This window comes from Prionailurus bengalensis, chromosome B1, assembly GCF_016509475.1.
Source record: "Prionailurus bengalensis isolate Pbe53 chromosome B1, Fcat_Pben_1.1_paternal_pri, whole genome shotgun sequence".
Taxonomy (NCBI): Eukaryota; Metazoa; Chordata; class Mammalia; order Carnivora; family Felidae; genus Prionailurus; species Prionailurus bengalensis.
In genome coordinates, this window is record NC_057344.1 from 1,559,312 (window position 1) to 1,572,257 (window position 12,946).

General features: G+C 55.3%; 1 protein-coding gene and 1 non-coding gene across 6 annotated transcripts in view; both read left to right on the forward strand.

The window, feature by feature from the left end:
• The first annotated feature begins 799 nt into the window (after positions 1-799).
• Positions 800-12,946, forward strand: part of ARHGEF10 (Rho guanine nucleotide exchange factor 10) — a 107,128-nt gene continuing 94,981 nt past the window's right edge. For 4 of the 5 annotated variants that reach the window (XM_043557276.1, XM_043557280.1, XM_043557288.1 and 1 more), the window contains exon 1: positions 800-909. The gene's annotated coding sequence lies outside the window, so the exon portion shown is untranslated. The remainder of the gene's footprint in view (positions 910-12,946) is intronic. The other variant, XM_043557307.1, reaches the window with a different exon arrangement.
• TRNAQ-UUG lies at positions 5,205-5,288 on the forward strand. The gene has a single exon. It is a non-coding gene; the product is annotated as a tRNA-Gln (tRNA).

The following is a 12,946-nucleotide window of genomic DNA, read 5'->3' on the forward strand; positions in this document are numbered from 1 at the left end:
GGGGTGGTCTGTGGCCCAGGGGCCCTGCCCAGGCACAGCTCAAGGGTCCTCAAGAAGGACAGGTGTCTGTATGGGGGCGGGGGTGGGGGGGTCCTGCCCCCGCACCTGCGTGCACAGCCCAAGGGTCCTCGTGAAGGGCCAGGTGATTTGAGGGGTCCTGCCCACGTCCCGGCCCACGCGTGCACTGTCTATGGGTGCTTGGGGGAGGACAAGTGTCTGGGGCGGGGTGGGAGTGGGCGGAAGGGGGATTCCTTCCCACGCGTGCACAGCCCAAGAGTCCTCGGGAAGCGTCGGGCGTCGGGGGGTGGGGGGAGGGGGTCCTACCCACGACCCCGCCCACGTGTGCACAGTCTATGGGTGCTTGGGGAAAGGCCTGTATCTGGGGCAGGTTGGGAGTGGGGGGTGGTCCTGCCCCCACCCACGCGTGCACAGTCTAAGGGTCCTCGGGAAGAGCTGACGTTTGGATGGGGCGTCCCCATGCCTCCCCCCCGCCCACGCGTGCACGGTCTAAGGGTCCTCGGCAAGTGCTGGCGTTTGGGTGGGGGGTGGCGTCCCCATGCCCCCCGCCCACATGTGCACAGCCTAAGCGTCCTCAGGAAGGGCCGGGAGTCTGGGGGACCGTGCCCCCGCCCCCCGCCCACGCGTGCGCAGCCAGGCGGGGCGTTGGGCCTAGGAGGGGCCGCGGGCGGCCACGTGGCCCCGCAGGAATGCGCGGGCGTGTGGGCGGAGCGTGGCCGAGGACGGGCAGGCGTAGGATCCAATGGGCTCCCGGCACCGTCGAAGCCGCCCAATCAGACTGTGGGGGTGGAGCTGCCTCCCTGTGGGCGGGGCCGGGGCGCATCCCAGGGCGGCAGCAGCGGGGCAGGGTGAGGGGCGCTCGGAGGGCCGGCTGGCGGTGGTCCCGTCTGGGTGAGTGCTAGCTAGAGGGCCAGAGTCCTTGGGGGGGTGAGTTCGGGCCGGGACGTGAGGATCCCTGGGGGACGGTGCAGGCCCAAGGGCAGGGTCCGGGGGTCTGTGGGGGGGGGGGGCAGGGATGACTGACGGTCGCAAGGAGTCTGGGGGTCCTGCGGGGAGAGGCGGGTTCCGGTGGGGAGGGCGCGGGCCCAGGAATGGGAGGCGGGGGTCCTTGAAGGGCGCGTCCAGCGAGTGAATCGCGGGTCTCGGACGAGTTTGCTTTTTCCTTTGAAAGTCTCTCTTCCGTCCAGTGCCCCCTAAACTCGCTAAATCCCACAGATCCGTGAACTCTGGGCTGCCCGCCCACCCGGAGTCTTACAGGAGGCGCAGACCCCTGGTGGTGGGGGCCTTGTTCCCCAGGAACAGTGCAGGTAACGGACCGCACGCAGCCCCCAGCTTCAGTGGGGTGCGTGCTGTGCCCTCACCCCAGCACACAGTGCAAGTAATGGACCACGGGCAGCACCCAGCTTCTGCGGGATGCTTCCTGGCACCCCGAGCACCACTGTGGAGCTAACCAGCCCATGAGCACCCCTTCCCCCCCCCCCCGCCCCCGCCCCCGCCCCTGCCCTTGCCCTTGCCCTGAACAACTTCGGGGTATGCCCTTCCCCCTGGGCACAGACAGTGGACGTAAAGGACTGAACGCAGCCTCCCAACTTTAGTGGGGTGCCCCTGTGCCCTCAGCCCAGCACACAGTGCAGGTAACAGGCCCATGAGCAGCCACCCAACTTCAGACGAGTGTTCTGTCTCCTCTGAGCACAGATATCAAGGAGTGGTTCATATGCAACCCCCCCAACTTTAGAGGGGTGTCCCCTGCACCCTTGAGCACCCACAGTGCAGGTGATGGACCGTGAGCAGCACCCCACCCAGTGGGGTGTCCCCTGTCCCCTGGCACAGACAATACAGCTCATGTGTAAGGGGGTCCATGAGCAGCCCCCAGCTCCCTGTCACTCCTGGGTACAGGTGACAGACCACGAGTGGCCGCCAAGTTGGGTGGAATTTCTCCTGTTACCCCGCGCACGGATGTGGAGGGAGCAAGCCCACGAGCAGCCCCCCAACTTCGGCAGGGTGCCTGGGGTCCTCCCCCGCGGGATAGTGGTAATGGGCTGTCAGGATTGTGTGGGAGGGTCCTCCAGGCAGGGCCTGGAGGCTGGAGTCTACCAGACCCCACTCCAGTCACGGCAGGAACTGAGGTGTTGATCTGGGACAGTAATTTCCCTTTTCCTGTAAAGACAAAGTCATTGGTCCACTTTAGGATGAACGTAATTACATCTTGGAAGCAAGTATGTGTCCCCGTTCTCTCAGAGTATCACGGCTCCAGAAACTGAAGCAGGGGTGCAGGCCATACTCAGGAGGCACCTACTCACCCCCAGCTGGCGACACTTCGCCTCTGTGAGACCCTCAGTTTTGAGCATCAACATCTGGGTAAACGATGCATCCGTGTTCAACGTTTATTTATTTTTGGGACAGAGAGAGACAGAGCATGAACGGGGGAGGGGCAGAGAGAGAGGGAGACACAGAATCGGAAACAGGCTCCAGGCTCTGAGCCATCAGCCCAGAGCCTGACGCGGGGCTCGAACTCCCGGACCGCGAGATCGTGACCTGGCTGAAGTCGGACGCTTAACCGACTGCGCCACCCAGGCACCCCTGCATCCGTGTTCAGAGAAAGCAGCAGATTGGTGCAATGCAGTATTCATGTCAGTGACTCACTTTTGCTAGAGGTGAAACTTCTCATTAACTCCAAACCTCGCGGGCTGTTCTCTCCTCTCTGGTTGAGCCGGAAAGTACAACCTAAGAAACAGTCAGTATTGCGGATTCGGTGCAGGCGTGCCTGAGTGCCCCGCCAGGTGGAACATTGCAGGGGTGAGGTTTTCACTGTTCACTTACTGCTTACTAAATCTATTTCGCATATCTGTTTCGTAGGAAATAACTTTTATTAGAAAGGAAAGATAAGATTTGGTGTTTGTATTTTTGAAATATAATTTGCTTCACAACTAACAGTGTTTATTTGATTGGCCCTAGCATATGACTGAGTGGCTAACGTCTACGGTTAGGGACGGGGGTCCGTTTGTAGTCAGATACAGAATTTCCTGGTTCCTTGTCATTTGTCTGAGGTGTTGTGTCATAACTGATTAACCTTCCACCAGGGGTTACAATCAGGGAAGAGGGAAATTGAGAGTTATTTAAAGTAGCTTTTTACCTTAAAAAATTTTTTTTTGTTTGTTTTTTTATGTTTATTCTTGAGAGAGAGAGAGAGCACGAGCAGGGAAAGGGCAGAGAGAGAAGGAGACAGAATCCGAAGCAGGCTCCAGGCTCCGAGCTGTCAGCACAGAGCCCGACGCGGGGCTCGAACTCACGGACTGTGAGATCATGACCTGAGCTGAAGTCGGCTGCTTAAGCGACTGAGCCCCCCAGGCGCCCCACTTGTTACCTTTGACCTTTCTACTTTTACTGAATTTATCATCTCGATATTTTGATCTGCTGTGTTTTCTATGTAGTTTCTTTGCAGTGAAGGTAAGAGGAAAGTGTTTGGGAATTCTGGATAGAGGCAGGCCGGTTGCAGCAAGGGGCTTGATGTCAGGAGCCCCGGGTCGAGGTCTGGAAGCGCTCACCTGACCCGGGGTGAGTCAGGTCATGCCACAGAGTTTCAAGTCTACTCACTTACAAAGTTGCAGGAACACAGTTTCTATGGAAAGGCTTTTCACACAGAAAATGGTCTGCAGAGTGAAATGAAACTGGGGGGATTTTGGCTGTATTGTTCCGTAAATAATAGTTTAAAAACCCGAGTTGTAGGATGTTGCTGTGTTGCACAGGGTGTGGTAGAAAGGTCTCAGAGCGTGTTGGTGTTCAGCTGATACGTTACTCCTAGTCTGCACGGGTAGGAGGGGAGTGGAGAGAAAGAAGACGGAAGGGGAGAGTAGGTGTGAAGCTTCGGTTAGGTGGCGTCACACCTTTCTCACCCAAGCCTCCTGCAAGTGTAATTTTGGAAGGACAGGGGAGATCCCGGAGCTGTGCGGTAGGCACGGGAGCTCCAGGTCTGGGTGGAGTCTGACCCGGGGTCCCAGATGAGAGCTGAGTGCCTCTGTGGGAGGCTGTGGCGGGGCCTCGCCTGTGACAGGGACGGCCCTGGCTGACAGCAGGTGACAGACCCGGGACCTTCTCCGCCCCCAGCCTCCCTGACACACACAGCTCACTCTTCTCGCTGCTTGTTCGTGAATCGTCACAGCTCCGATCGTGAAAAGGAATGGTTGTCCCAACAACTGGTACTCTTTCCCCCTGCTTTTCTTTGAGTCACTGAAGTGATCTATGCCTGCTCGTGGGAGGGGCTGTGTGTGTCTTTATTTCATATTTTCACGTGAAAAAGATGTTTTGAAATATTGAATCTTTTGTAGTGTTCATGTTTTTCTCTCCCATGAACCGCCTTCCAGTATCAGAAATTGGTTACAGTAAAACACAGCCTCAGCTAAAACTGTGTGGGGTGGCCTCTGTGACAGGGAGACACGGAGAAGGGGGGGTACGTTGTGTAGGAGCCGGGGGGCGGTGGTGCATTGCACGTCCGGAGGGAATCGAGCGGCTCTTAGCTCTCTGCGGGCGCTCCGAGGGGTCTGCTTACCTGCTGGCCCATCCTAGACTCCGGAAGCTTGACCCAGTGACCACTCACAAGTCCCAAACTGGAGAATTCATGAAGAAAGCAGAAGGAATGGGGGAGGGTGCCTGGGTATTCTGTACACGGACAACCTCGCGAAGCAAGGGATCTTCCAGCGTGAGGCGTGTCGGGGTCCCTGAGGATGTGGGCTTTGCTTTGTGGGCTGAGGGTGTGTCTTCATTCTTATCCGGGCCACGGCCACATGGTTTGGCTGTGGAGCTCCAGACCCTTACGTGACAGTGCCATGATCATCGTTACTATTTTAAGAAGGCAACGTAGACATTTACTTTGAGATACAGATGTTACAAGGAAAACCACGATGTCAGATATATACGTGAGCTCTGAACTTCTGGCTTCTCTTGTTAGTGTGGGTCATTAAGAGCTGCCCATGGGACGGGGCGCCTGGGTGACTCAGTCTGTTAAGCCCCCAACTTCGGCTCAGGGCGTGATTTCATGGTTCATGAGTTCGAGCCCCGCGTCAGGCTCTGTGCTGACAGCTCAGAGCCTGGAGCCTGCTTCGGATTCTGTGTCTCCCTCTTTCTCTGCCCCCTACCCACCCACTCTCTGTCTCTGTCTCAAAAATAAATAAAAACAAAAACATTAGGGTGCCTGGGTGGCTCAGTCGGTTAAGCATCTGACTTTGGCTCAGGTCCTGATCTCAGGGTCATGGGTTCGAGCCCCACGTCGGGCTCTGTGCTGACAGCTCAGAGCCTGGAGCCTGCTTCGGATTCTGGGTCTCCCTCTCTCTCTCTGTCCCTCCCCCTCTTGTGCTCTGTCTGTCTCTCTCTCAAAAATAAATAAACGTTGAAGTAAGAAATGGTGCCCGTGTGAGAAAGGCCCGGGCATTACATCTTGACACAAGCGTGCTGGGCACACTGAGGGTTTCATTCTGTTATTGTCATTTCTCTGAGTGGAGAAGAGAGCAGTGACTTGTGCTTGGTTCCTGGCTTTAAGGACTGGGAGGCGAGTGCGTTGGAAGAGGTGTTGATGCTGACGTGGTCCTCCGTGGCCAGCGGGCGAAGTTTGAAGCCAGGGCTTGGAAGGGCTGTGTTCAGGAGGGCTGTCGTCCGAGTTTCCAGCACAGCCGTGGTTGTTGGCTGCTCTGCCTTTTTAACAGCGGCTGGGAAGTGGCTTGAACCCCGAGGGCATTTGCTGAGCCTTCTGGATGGGAGGCCTGCAGGGGCCAGTGTAGACACAGCCCGGGGAGTCCCGGAGAGCAGGAGGATTGCGCTCCCGAGGCTGGTGCTGAGCTCCGGCGGAAAGAATCCCGCGTGTCTCTTCGTCACTTGTGCCAGCAGGTCTGGGCCTGCGGGCCGGGTGGATCGGGCGGCCGGGAGGCTGTGGGCTGTCGCTCGGCTCTCCCCAAGGACAGGGACTGGGCTCCGCCCCCCCGGCCCTGTGCTGCAGCAGTGATAAGACCGCTCTGGAGCACGGACTCGGCGGGGCGGGGGGCAGCGGCCCAGTCGCGGGGCCGGGGGGGGGGGGGGGGGGGGCGGGGGTTGGGCTTACTCATGCCCTGCGTGCTCCCTGCCTCCCGGGAGCTGCGGGAATGTCGTGGGTGTGTCGGGGAGTCTGGCGGCACAAGTGTTTCTGACGGGGCCACGCCAGGGTGTCCTGTCCACCACTGCTGTGCTGCAGGGAGGGGGTCACTTGTCATTTGCAGCTGAGATCCCGCTCCTGCCGCCAGGTGCCCAGGACCGCAGGGGCCAGTGGCGTTCCGTGAGGGCCTCGGTCTGGGCCTGATGTGTGAGAGTGAGGCAGAGCCCGGGCGGTCTGCTGTCCCTCCTGCGCGACTTACCAGGAGGGAGTGACAGGTGTCCCATTCTGCCCGGCCGCAGGGGTATTCGGGAACCGGGCACAGGTGTTCGCGGCAGCGAGGAGATGGCCCTGTTAGGCAGGACCTGGCCAGAGGGAGACGTGCACCCTGGGACGGGTCCCTGCTCAGCGTTCGGGCTGGGACAGGACGTGCACGTGCTCACCTGTAACCGAGGCGGCTGTGGCTTCACACGCAGGTGTGTTCCTAGTAAGGCCCATTCTCCTGATGGTGCTCGGGGGCGCAGTTGGCCGGGGAGCCTGCTCTCTGGCTCTGGGCTGCGGAAGGGCCCCAGGTACCTTTTCCCCCCGGGCTTTGCACCAGGAATCGAATGGGTTCAACCACTAAGCCGACATGATAGGCCTGCTGAAATGGACTAGAGACTACGATAAATGCTCTGGAAGAGTAAAGGTGGAGGCAGGGCTGGGGGTGTGAAGGTGAGGAGAGGGTGTTGCGGTTCACACGGGAGCAGGTAGGACCGCTAGGAGGGCGATACTTGAGTAAAGATCTAAAGAAGGTGAGTGATAAGGCCACGAGACCTTTCCAAGCAGAAGGAATCGCACGTGCAAAGGTCCTGAGGCAGGAGCGTACCAGGCATGTCCAGGAACAGCAGTTCGGCCCGTGGCTGCGGAAGACAGAGGTAGGACTTGGCCTCAGGGAAGTGACAGAGGGTGACAGAAAGCCATGGCAGGGCTGCGACCACACGTGACCCCTGTTTAACTGGGCCATCCTGGCTGCAGTCTTGAAAACAGTTTACAGAGGATTGAGGATGGGGAAGGGAGATCACTTGTGAGGCTTTTCCAGTAACTCAGGCAAGAGACAGGAGCCAGTGTGGGCCAGACAGGTGGCCTTGGAGGGAGTGGTTGGTCGTATTCCGGTCATGATTTCAAGACGGAAGTGCCCCGATTCCCAATGGGTTATATGCTGGGAACAGGAGAAAGGGGGGTCGGGGTAACTCCCAGCTGTTGAAGTTCTGTCCTGAGCGAGGGCGAGAAGGAGGTTTCTGGGGGTGGGAGTGCTCACAATTCGATATGCTGAGCAAGGTGCCTCCCGCTGGGGCCGGCGATGTCTCTGGGAGAACATTTTGCATACCCCCTTAGCAACTTTCAGATACGAGCGTCTCCCGCTTTCTGAAAGGTCACGCTAAGCCACTTGGCTTCTTGGAAAGACCCACGTGAGGACCTGGTTTCCCTTGCCCAAAGAGCCCGAGGAGAATTTCGCTTCTGTGAAAACAGTCGATCCGTGAAAATAGACGTGTGTCCTCCAGCCAGAGGGGCACGGCCCGGCTCTGTCCGAGGGACGCTCCGCGTGCAGCCGCCTGTCCCCGTCTGTGCCTTCTCCGTTTCTTTCGGGCGTCTGTTAGTGGCATGTGTCCCTGTGGCCCAAGAAAAGCCTGAGAGAATAGTTTTTGGGGTCTGTTCACGGTCACAGATTTTCCCATAGAAATGAACGATAATTCCTTCTATCTCTGCTCTGAGGGATTTTGTCGGAACGCTGTACTTTCGGACAGCAGGGGACCCGCGTGCCATAGTGTGCTCTTAGCGCTAGTGTCCCTGCCTGTGGAACGTTCCAGGACCGACTGATCTTGTCGGCGGGATCTTGGATCTCTCACACCCTCCCCTCACTTCTCCCACCCCCACCCCTGCGTCCGGCAACCACCAATCCGTTCTTTGTGCTTATGAGCTTGTTTTCAGTCCACGTAAGACGAGGTCACTTGATACTTGTCTCTCTCCATTTGTTTCAGCCACTGTGACGCGGCCAGCCGGTCCGTGTCGCTGCGGAGAGCAGAACCTCTGTCCCCACGGCAGGGTAGTACTCCGCGTGGCGTGTGTATCACACCGTAGTTTCTTCCCGTTCTTCCTTCCGTGGACACTTCGGTGGCTTACACGCGTCTTAGGATGACTGTCCAGAAGTGGGATTGCCGAACCGTGGGCGAGTTCTAGGGTTAATGTTTCGAGGAACCTGCGTGCCTTCTCCAGGGCCCCTTTCTCCACATCCTTGTCAGCGCTGCTTACCTTTCGTCTTTTCCATTTTAACCATTCTGACAGGCGGGAGGCGATCTCTCAATGTGCTTTTGATTTGCATTTCCCTGATGGTCCCCGATGGTGAGAGCACCTTTCCATGTGCCTTTGTGCCACCTGTATGTTTTCTTTGGAAAGATATCTTTTCAGATCCTCTGCCCGGTTTTTAAAAAATGTATATTTATTTATTTTTAAGAAAAAAGGTACAAGTGGGGGAGGAGCGGAGAGAGAGGGAGACACAGAATCCAAAGCAGGCTCCAGGCTCCGAGCTGTCGGCACAGAGCCCGACGCGGGGCTAGAACTCATGAACCAGGATATATAACCTGAGCTGAAGTTGGATGCTCAACGAACTGAGCCACCCAGGCGCCCCTCTCCCTCACTTTTTTTAAATGCTTATTTATTTTTGAGAGAGAGAGAGAGAGAGAGAGAGAGAGAGAGACCAAGTGCAAGTGAGGGAGGGGCAGAGAGAGAGGGAGACACAGAATCCGAAGCAGGCTCCAGGCTCCGAGCTGTCCGCACAGAGCCCGATGCGGGGCTCGAACCGACGAACCGTGAGATCCCGACCCGAGCCGAAGTCGCACACTTAACTGACCGAGCCACCCGGGCGCCCATTTTCTTAATGTTTCTGGTAACTTGTTACTTTGTGTAGAAGTACAGCCGATTTGTGCCCGCTTTGGTTGTGTGTCCTTCGGCTTTGCTGAATTTGTTTCTAACGGTCTTTTGGTGCAGTCTCTGGGGTTCTCTATGGGCAGTGTCATGTTGTCTGCAGAGAGTATCAGTTTTGCCTCTGCCTTCCCAGTGTGGATGCCTTTTGTCTCTTTCCTTGCCTAATTGCTGAGGCTGGGACTTGCAGCACCATGATGAAGAAAGGTGGTGGTACAGGACATCCCTGTCTTGTTCCTGATCTTAGAGGAGACGCTTTCTGCTTTCCTCCCTGAGTGTGATGTCAGCTGTGGGCTTGCCCCGTGGGGCCTTTGTTAGGTCAAAGTACGTTGTCTCTATACCCACTTGTTGAGGGTTTTTTTTTCTTTTTTTTTTTTTTTTTTTTTTTTTTTTTAATTTTTTTTTTTTCAACGTTTATTTATTTTTGGGACAGAGAGAGACAGAGCATGAACGGGGGAGGGGCAGAGAGAGAGGGAGACACAGAATCAGAAACAGGCTCCAGGCTCCGAGCCATCAGCCCAGAGCCCGACGCGGGGCTCGAACTCGCGGACCGCGAGATCGTGACCTGGCTGAAGTCGGACGCTTAACCGACTGCGCCACCCAGGCGCCCCGAGGGTTTTTTTTTCTTAAGCGATACACAGATGTCGAATTTTGTCAAATGGTTTTTCCGCACTGATGGTGATAACCCTGTGATCTCTGTCTTTCTTTTTGTCGGTAGGTGATTCTCGTTGACTTGTCGATGTTGAGCCTGGCATTCCTGGGGTGAGCCGCACTTGGTCACGGCGTTCGATCCTTTCAGTGTGGCGTTCATTATGGTTCAGCACTATGTCACTGAGGATTTTTACGTCTTTGTTCATCGGGACTGTAATTTTCCTTAATTATATTGTCTTTGTCTTGTTTTAGCATCAGGGTAATGCTGGCCTCCTAAAATGCAGTTGGAAGTGTTTCCCATTCCTCTGTTTTTCTTGAAGAGGATGGGGAAGGATTGGTATTAATTCTAACTTTAATGTTTGGTAGGTCTGGTCCGTGAAGCTGTCTGGCCCCGGATATTTGTTTGTTGGGAGGTTTTTGGTGATTGATTCTATCTCCTTACTAGCAACGGGTCTGTTCAGATTTTCTGTTTCTTCCTGATTCAGTCTTTGTCAGGTGTTTGTAGGAATTTTCCATTCCTTGTAGGTTGTACAGTTTGTTGGCTTAAAATTGTTCGTACTACGTTTCTTATGATCCTTTGTGTTTCTTTGGTGCCTGATGAAATGGCTCGTCTGCTACGTGTGGTTTTATTTGAGTCCTCTCTGGTTTTTTTCCCCAGTAGGTCTGGTGAGAGGTTTGTCAGCTGTATCTTTTCAGAACCTCGTAGTTTCGTTGATTTTTTTTCTATTGCTTTTTGTCCGATTTATTTCCATTCTGATCTTTGTTGTTTTCTTCCTTGAGATGTAGAGTGGGGTGGTTCCTTTGAGATTTTTCTTGTTTCTTTTTTATTTTTTATGTACAGAGAGACAGCATATATGAGTGGGAGAGGGGCGGAAAGAGAGGGAGAGTGGGATTGAGCCCCTCATCAGGCTCCACACTGAGCGGACAGCCTGGTTATGATTCTCTCTCTGTCCCCCTCCCTCCTTCCCCATCTGCCCCTCTCCCCCACTCGTGTGTGTGCTCCCTCTCTCTCTCAAATTAAGAAAAAAAAAAAAAAATGAAAAAAAGAGAGTCTTACTCGAGCTTCATGCCCAGCATGGAGCCCGACAGGGGACTCAATCTCACAACCTGATCTGAAATCAAGAGTTTCATGCTTAGGGGCGCCTGGGTGGCGCAGTCGGTTAAGCGTCCGACTTCAGCCAGGTCACGATCTCGCAGTCCGTGAGTTCGAGCCCCGCGTCGGGCTCTGGGCTGACGGCTCAGAGCCTGGAGCCTGTTTCCGATTCTGTGTCTCCCTCTCTCTCTGCCCCTCCCCCGTTCATGCTCTGTCTCTCGCTGTCCCCAAAATAAATAAACGTTGAAAAAAAAAATTAAAAAAAAAAAAAAAAAGAGTTTCATGCTTAACTGACAGAACCACCCAGGCACCCCATTCTTGTTTCTTTGTTTTCTTTTTTTTTTTTTAATGTTTATTTATTTTTGAGAGAGAGAAAGAGAGAGAGAAGGAGGGGAGGGGCAGAGAGAGAGAGGGAGACACAGAATCCGAAGCAGGCTCCAGGCTCCAAGCTGTCAGCACAGAGTCTGATGCAGGGCTCGAACTCAAGAACTGTGAGATCATGACCTGAGCCAAGGTCGGACGCCCAACCGACCAAGCTCCCAGGAGCCTCTTGTTTCTTAACATAGACATTTATGGTTACAGATTTCTCTCTCAGAGTAGCTTTGCCACATTCCATAGATTTTGGAGTGTTGTGTTTCCATTTTCGTTTGTCTCAAACGAAACAAGGTATTTTTTTTTTTTTTTATTTCCTTTGGGTTTCTTGTTTGACTCACTGGTTGTTCACTAGGATGTCGTTCAGTCTCCACATATTTGTGTTTTTCCCCATTTTCCTGTGATTGGTTTCTAGTTTCATTCCAGTGTGATCGCAAGAGACGTTTGATATGGTTTCAGTCTTGTTAAGTTTGTCGAGATTTGATTTGTCACCTAACACGTGATCGGTCCTGGAGAATGTGCTGTATGCACTTGAGAAGAGTGTGTATTCTGCTTTGGAAACGAATGCTCTGTATGTGAAGTCCGTTTTGTCTGATGTGCCGTTTGAGGCTGGGGTTTCCTGTTTGATTTTGTCTGGCCACCTGTCACACGTACTTTAAGACTTGGTGGGGTTCAAGGAGAAATGCCCACCACTTTGGGGGCGCCTTGTTGGCTCAGTGGTTAGGTGTCCGACTTCGGTTCAGATCATGATCTCGCGGTTCATGAGTTCAAGCCCCGCGTCGTTCTCTGTGCTGTCTCCCTCCCTGTGTGTCTCCCTCCCTGTGTGTCTCCCTCTCTCTCTCTCTGTCCCTCTCCTGCTTGTGCTCTGAATCTTTCTCTCTCTCTCTCAAAAATAAATAAACATTTAAAAAAAATTAAAAAAAAGAAATGCCCACCATTTTGGAGGGCTGCAGGCTAAGGAGTCTTCACTTGCCTAATTAGCATCGTCTCATGGTCATGAGCCTCTGCTCCTGCCCCGTGGTCTCGGCGATACCCTCCATCCACCTGGCCCTCCTCCCCGGTGCCCTGTGGACCCCGATACCTGAGTAACCTTCTAAAAAGGCCTCTCTGGCCACATCAGTTCCCTGCTCAAACACGTCCGTGGATCCCCTCAGAGCCAAGCACAAGGCCCTGCCCTGGAGGGGGGGGGGTCCCCTGCAGGTGGGGGGCCTCCCTCCCCTCGTGCTGCCCTCCTCTGTCTTCCTCCGGGAAGCACTCTCTTCGCAGCCCTGCCTCAGCCGTGCTGGCAGAGTCCTAGCCCGCTCTCCTGCCTCCCTGCCCAGGACTGCTGTGTGGGCACAGTGATTGCGCCCTCTGGACACCCTCTCCTTCCTCTTCCCAGGGTCCACGGTGTGGCTCTGCTGGTGTTGGGTGTGTGGGCACCCCAGCACCCTGGGGGCCGTGTCCCGGGGGACGGAGCAGGTTCACGGACTCCCCTCCCCACGTGTGTGAGGAAGGAGGCTTGCTGTGCCCTGGGGGGGATGCCTCTTATCCTGGGTCTGACCAACGTGATAACATTTCTCTGTGGGAGCATCCGATTACGCTTCCCGTAAGTAACTCCCTTCCTGGGCGGCCCCCACCCCTTGGAGGCCCTGCACCCTGGGCACGGAGGTTGTCCTGCTGGGGGTGCAGGGCTCAGACTCTGGCCCGGGTCCCAGGTGACCCCCGTTCTGAGGCCGCCTGTCCTGGTCTCTGAG